Raw genomic sequence first — 6,829 nt, 5'->3', positions numbered from 1 at the left:
AAATGTATAATTTGTTTTGATAACAATACTAGATATGACTTGAGTTTTAGTCATACTCGAGTAAAATATTGTAAAGATCATGCTCAAATACATAATTAGTTTTATTTGAGGTTTTTAAAGAAAATATACCTATGTAAATTTATAGTTGTTTTAAAGATACTCAATTTTTTAAAAAAAGTGTGAAGAACTAATTTAAGTGTTATTGGCATATCCAAAAGAACCACAAGCACCGCTTGTTACCCCGCCACACGAGCACGGTAATATGTATTTACCCTTACGGTGCTCCCAAAGCTGTAATCCACAGCGGGACGCCGACCTGGCAGCCACCGACATCGAGGAACAGCTGTGACCAATGACCGACCACCTTTGGCCACTAATACACCGTGTGGACACGCGTGGCAGATATTTGTGGGCGGAGCCTGGTGTGCCAGCCTCGCAGACTGTGAGAACCCACGGTGATGAGGCAGATTCCGCATTTGTGTGTTGTTTTTTTGCTCTGAGGAATTGACATCGCTTTGGATTGGGACTGGGGCGCTTTGATGTGGTGATGTCAATTTTGGAGTCTTCGTTCGATTTGTGGCGAAGGTTTAGGGTTCACGAGGGATTACAAGTCTCGTGTTTGGCATTTGGAGAATGTTGGTGAAAGCAACTGGGAAGTGATCGGAGGGAAGGAGGCAAGATGGATGCTCTTAGACGCGCCGATGCGCACATTGCAGCTGCCACACATCCCCGCAGGAACCTCAGATGGCGATTGAATCGGTGAGTGATGGGTGACACGGTGTAAGTCGTTGTGTGTTTTTATTTTACTCGCAGAATGCGCGTGTAGGAATTCTGCCTTTGAGAAGTTCATGCAGTGGCGGAGTAATCCCCCTTCCAGTGTCTGCTTCTATGTTGTGTTTGTTGGTTCGATGCTAGAGATCACGAAAATCTCGTTTCTGTTCATCTCCTGATAGGCCTGTTCAAGCGGGGCTTGAATCTTGCTTCAATAGCCTAAAACGAATCAACCTCGTGTAACCTCTTGTGCTGAATGTGATCATCAAGATATCGTAGGTTCCTTCCCGCATTTCTTCTCGGCCTCTCGATAGTGTTGTCGTCTCCATTTCTTTTCTAATGTTTTTGACATGTTCGAGCAGAAGCTTGCAGACGAGATGTGGTGTAGTCTGTTGTTCGTGTTCTTAAAAAGACTTGAGTACCTCTTCACTGCATTCAGTCCGACTGTTTTACTAAGTAGTGTTTTTACACTGCAGCTACAACCCTATGCACCGATGGAACATGAAGAAGCACCACGTAACGCACCCCGTCACGTATCAGAAGCAGAAACTTAGGAGGAAGATCAATTACATAAATCCTCTTTTCTACCTGCGGCGCATCAAGAACAACTTGTGTGGAATTGTAGGCCATCACAAACATTGAGCATCACAAAAGCTGCCGTGGTCTGGTCTTAGCCGCACCTCTGCCTCGTCCAATCCACAGTTTGCAGGGCTGCATTTTTCGGTTATATGCCATTCGAGTAGTCCTGAAATCATTCATACTGCGGAGATTTGTGATTATGTTTTAGTTTTTTCTTTTTTTTTTAAATAAAGTGTTAACTGTAAAGAAAAGATTATAGTTTCTATCATGTAGCTGCGAGTTTATTCTTTGCAGCTGGATTCTTCACTTGTTGAAAGGCAAGTTATTTCTTCCTAGAGCAGGCTGCCGCTCGCATCTTGCTTGACCTCCAGTAATTAAGATTGCAAGCAGATTTGGTACTCTGATTTTGTATTTAAATCCTTTGAAAAAGAAATTGAAGATTTTGTGTATAAGATTCTTCGATTTTTTTCTATTTTTTACGTGAAAAAAATAAGGACAACAGCGTTCCTAGTAAATTGATACAGAAGATTACCTTGGTCAATGTTTCTAATATAAATTTTGTAACAATTTCTCTATCCAAAATAACAGAAGATATCTAGTTGTGTTTATTGTTTAAGCCTATAGAATTGTTTCGACCTTGTGTTGCACAATATTTATTGTGTTTTTATTTTTCAATCAAATCCTAGTTGGACTTCAAGCCTTTAAATCAATGGTTGTTGATACAAAATTTCAACGATCAATCATAAATCTGGTATGTATTGTTGCATCTATAAATGCTCTTTCTGAATAACTGTAAATATAAAATCCTATTGGATTTGAATACAAATGAAACATTAAGTATAATGAGGAAAAATTCGTAAGCAAATTTATTTTACTTTTGGATTCGGTACATTATATCTTTTATTTTACAAATTTTCGCTAACTTGACTGCTACTGTAAAACAGAGATAATCATGACAGACATCCTTAGAGAAGAGGTGATGACACGCATGCCTCAATAAATTCCCACACAAAGCTTTGCAGTGGTCCAAGGATTTCCTTATCAAATCACTCAAGCTTGATGGAGCAGTGCGATTTCAGTAGCAACTGGTTGACTTCGTTTAAGAGGAATGAATAGCACAACTTTCTCGGAGAATGTTCCTCTACCTCATGACTCACGCCTCCGAAGGAACGAATGGGATTCAGAACCTTTACATCTAGCACTGCTTTCAATGAATTATTTTTCATTTCTCTGCCTCAGGAAAGAACTCGCGAGGAATCGGCTGGCCTTGTCCCCCCTCCGACGCCATCGCTGCAATCGACCTGCCACCCTGGAGATTCGCTCCACTTACCAGATTCGCAGCGGCTCGGATGCCGTGGCATTATTAGAGATAGACTGAGTCCTCTGCCCGTTCCACCCCTATGCTGCGCTTCCATGTCGGTGATTGCAGCGTGTTCTTCAATTCCGTGCCCGATCGCATCGTATTGCACAGCCTCGTAGAATCGTGTCGTAGAAACCCCCATGTTCAATCGACTGGCTCGAGACAGCTGGGCCGTCAGATTTTCAGATTGAATCCTGGCCGTTACAGGATTTATTGGGAACGTAGGGTGGGAACGGAAGAGAACCAGGGTTCGGGCAGTTTGGAGGGCGGCAGGTTGGGAACTCAGAACCCATTCCTGATTGGGCCCGCACGGGTCCATATTCTACCCCCTCATTGGGCCCACACTGATCCACATACACATGGATGCGGAAGTTTATTCAGGGCTGCCTCTCAATCCCAATTTTCAACTATCACTCTTGCTTAAAAATTAATTTTCTGTTGCCATACACAACGGCACACATACATGTACATGATATTTTTGTTTCCAGAAAGAATTTTTGAAACTTAAAAAATTTACTCATTGATTTTTTCTCAAACACAGATATTTTATAAACAAGAATTCATTATTGATTATTACTTTTTACAAGAAATTAAATATAGATTGGCTAAATTTTAGTTTATTTTATTTTTATTAAATATCTAAATTACACGTAATTTATTAAAAATATTGTAAGATTTCTCTTCAATATATTTTCCAAATCATAAAACATAAAATATTTTTTGCTAGCATTATGTATCTAAGTAGTTTACAACTAAAACAAATGTAATAATCATAATAGTGTGGTCATAAAAACCACCACTAAAATAGGTCTTTATTATATATGATGGCAAATACCATATATGAACTATCATCAAATTAAATCAAATCCTTCTACAAAGCACCAAATTTGTATCCACATTCTTCATAAAATTTAAAGCTTTGAAGAAAAATTCTACATCCTAATCAACATTACATCCTTCTTTATTTAATTCAATATTATTTTCTTTTACAATCATGTGTTGGCAATTTTTGCACTCAATTTTGGTGACTCCAATAAAAAAACATGTTTAGAATATTATACTTTGGACATGCTTCTTTACACAACTTAAGTAGTCTTACTTGTGTACACTTTTTTTGAACAATTGTTTATCTTTGTTGTAAAACTTTGAATCCAATTGTCATGGAAATACACATGTAAGTCAATAATTACTTGTATAAATAGGTAGAAGTAAGTAGAAATAGGTAAAAATAAGTTAATTCTATAATATCTATTATAGAAGCTTTCTAGAAGCTTCAAAGATGTTGCTTTGATTTTATAGGTGTCTATAATTGACTTTTTGGATTAAAAAAGTGGTCAATAAGTTGACCATATGCCATACATGTTGTTAGCTTGAAGACCAAGCTAACTATATGGCCCACACATAGAAAAACTTGCCTTGTAAGTCAAGGCATATGTCCTACAAAGTCAACACATATTGGAGGTCCTATAGAATATCGCCACATAGCCTCTAGTTAGATAGTATATATAGAGGCAAGAGTGAAGCCCTCTTTACTTTTGTCAACTCCTTCTTGATTCTAGTTTAGTTTCAAGAATCTGAAGTTTTTTTATCTTTTAGCTATAAGCCATTCCAGTTTCTTTATAATATATGTACTTCCTTATTTCTATTTTGTTATTCTTTCTTTGATACGGATTTCATTAGTTTATACATCATCTTTTAGTTCATGTCTTTGACACCACCAAATTTTGGTGCCATTTGATTCTTTCTACCATATCCTTCTTCATTATCCATTTTTTCTTCTTCTTTTGGCTTCCAAATCTAAGTTTAGTACTTGTAACATGAACTTGTATAGAGGTGATATTACCTTATCTTGACATAGGTATTTATAGAGGTCTTGGTAATAAGTCCTTTATACCTTCTAAAAGTACCAAGTTTGATTTTGTTGCTTCATTGAATGAATCATATTGTTCTATAGTTAAGGCCTCCATTTTGTTTGGTACCATCAAACTTGTTATTTCAAACATCTTGTAGACTTGAATATCATGCCTAAGAATCTGAACTCTACTATCTCTTCTATTACTTGGACCATCATAAGATCTATCACTTGGGCCCTCATCAAGAATATCTTCTTCTTGATTAAAGAAACTATTTTTTTATATGGGCTTAATAATAAATCCAATAGATATTAATATTCTTTATTAACAATCCATCTGACAATCCACATGTATTTACATATGAGACTATAATCTTTGCATTCATACTATTTGCAAGATAAACTAACAATATACCATTTTATTGAAATATCTTGGCTTTGAAAGGCAAACTCTATAAGGCATGCATCAAAAACTTCCAAATTTGATAATTGGTCTTCTTTGTAATGTTTAACCAACCACTTTATTTTTTGTGACCTTGATATTTTTTGTTTGTCTCTATTCCTTAAAGAATATTTTTTTGATTCATTCAATATATTGATATCATTGTAGTATCATATCAAAGTGATTCTTCTAAAAAAATGTCATATATTTGGTTTGTTTATCAATACAATGATAAATTTATCTAGTTGTCAATTCACCTTTCTATTTAAATAGGTATATTTTACATATTCTTCCATACGTTATACAAGATTAATTAAACTAATATATCTACGGTAATATAACCTAGCCTATTTTTGCCACATTAGCTTCTATTGGCAACAATATCTTATTCAATCATTTTCTATATATTTAAGTATCATTTTATTTTTAGTATATATAATATTAAATCTTCTATATTCAATGTCAATTTTTTTCACTATTAGCTTTTAATATAAAGCATATTATCTTATATAAATCAAAATGCTTAAATTAAGGTAATTTAGGCAATAAATGTTCAATCCATGTTTTTTTTGTATGAAATCAATACAAAAAGATATAACACTTAACTTGAATTCTATCAATTTTAAAAAAAAATAATAAATACTAATAGTATTTTTTAAAGGCTATCATTAAAGCCTTATATTTTGTATTATTTTTATCAATTACTATTTCATTTGGTCAGATTATATCCATATTTTGAAATATGGCATACATTATAAGATATAATAACATTTGCTTCTGACTACTATCTTTATGAATGCTACAAAGCATTAAAAAAGTTGGCATCTCTAATTCCATTTAGATACATTTTAGTATACAATAGCATATTCTATTAGTTGGTTTTAAATGTTGAGTCTACAACCCAAGCCAAATTTGGTATAATATCTTTTGTTCTTTCAAGCATGTCTTTTGTTTGCATTACTAATACAAATGGTCACTTTTTTGCTATTGGATTCTCTAGATCATAAGCTTCATAGAAATTTATTTTAAAGAAAAAATGAAATTTTTGTTTTTCATGCAATGGAGCTTTTTGTCTTAAATTTTTTGAGTTGAATTGGCATAAACTTCAAAATCTTACTCTTCATTCTCTGGATATATAATTTTTACAAAAAAACTTACATCCTACATGTCTTTTAGATGATCACTATCTAAGTTTACCAATATTGTTGATTGAATCAATATCATTGTAATGATTTTATTTATTTTTTTTATTTTTATTTTTTTTCTCAATGGCACACAATGATTGCCATCTTTTAGGTATAAGGTATCTTTCTTTGATACTGATGGATTAATTTAAATACCAATACATATTCGGCCTTTAAATTATTCATAAATTCTTCTTGTTGGATAAAAAGAATTGTATAATATTATGTGGATTATTGAAGTTGTTGACCTTATAGATGAATCACTCTTCTAAATCTAGATTTTTCAAATTGACATTCACTACAAGTTTTAATATTTTTGGTGATGTAAGTCCTTGAAATTCCATACTTGCTCCCTCCTATCATTTATTTCAAATCATGTAATCTTAAAAGAAGTTTTGTATCTACAAGATGAATCCATCTTTTAAAATGTCCATTTCAAACTATTGATGTTCACTTGTCAATATATGAAATAACAAAGCTTGGATATTTTTTATTAAATAACTAGACTTTACTATTAGATAGCTTAAAAATCCCAAAATTATTTCTAAGAGTTCTCCATTTTTTCAAAATATTAATATGAAATACTTTAATTGAAGTTTCTTCTTAATGAAAAAAATTAACATCTAATCCAATAATAGTTT

The 6,829-nt window shown here is 33.4% G+C and overlaps 1 long non-coding RNA gene across 1 annotated transcript; it reads left to right on the top strand.

The window, feature by feature from the left end:
• Nucleotides 1–487: 487 nt before the first annotated feature.
• LOC112276420 (uncharacterized) lies at nt 488–1,802 on the top strand. The gene is made up of 2 exons (XR_002968003.3): nt 488–759; nt 1,248–1,802. It is a non-coding gene; the product is annotated as an uncharacterized LOC112276420 (long non-coding RNA).
• The last annotated feature ends 5,027 nt before the right edge of the window (nt 1,803–6,829 follow it).

This window comes from Physcomitrium patens, chromosome 24 (genome assembly GCF_059467195.1).
Source record: "Physcomitrium patens ecotype Gransden chromosome 24, ASM5946719v1, whole genome shotgun sequence".
NCBI lineage: Eukaryota > Viridiplantae > Streptophyta > Bryopsida > Funariales > Funariaceae > Physcomitrium > Physcomitrium patens.
Note: the sequence above shows the minus strand (reverse complement) of the source record. Positions and strands in the feature narration are given on the sequence as shown.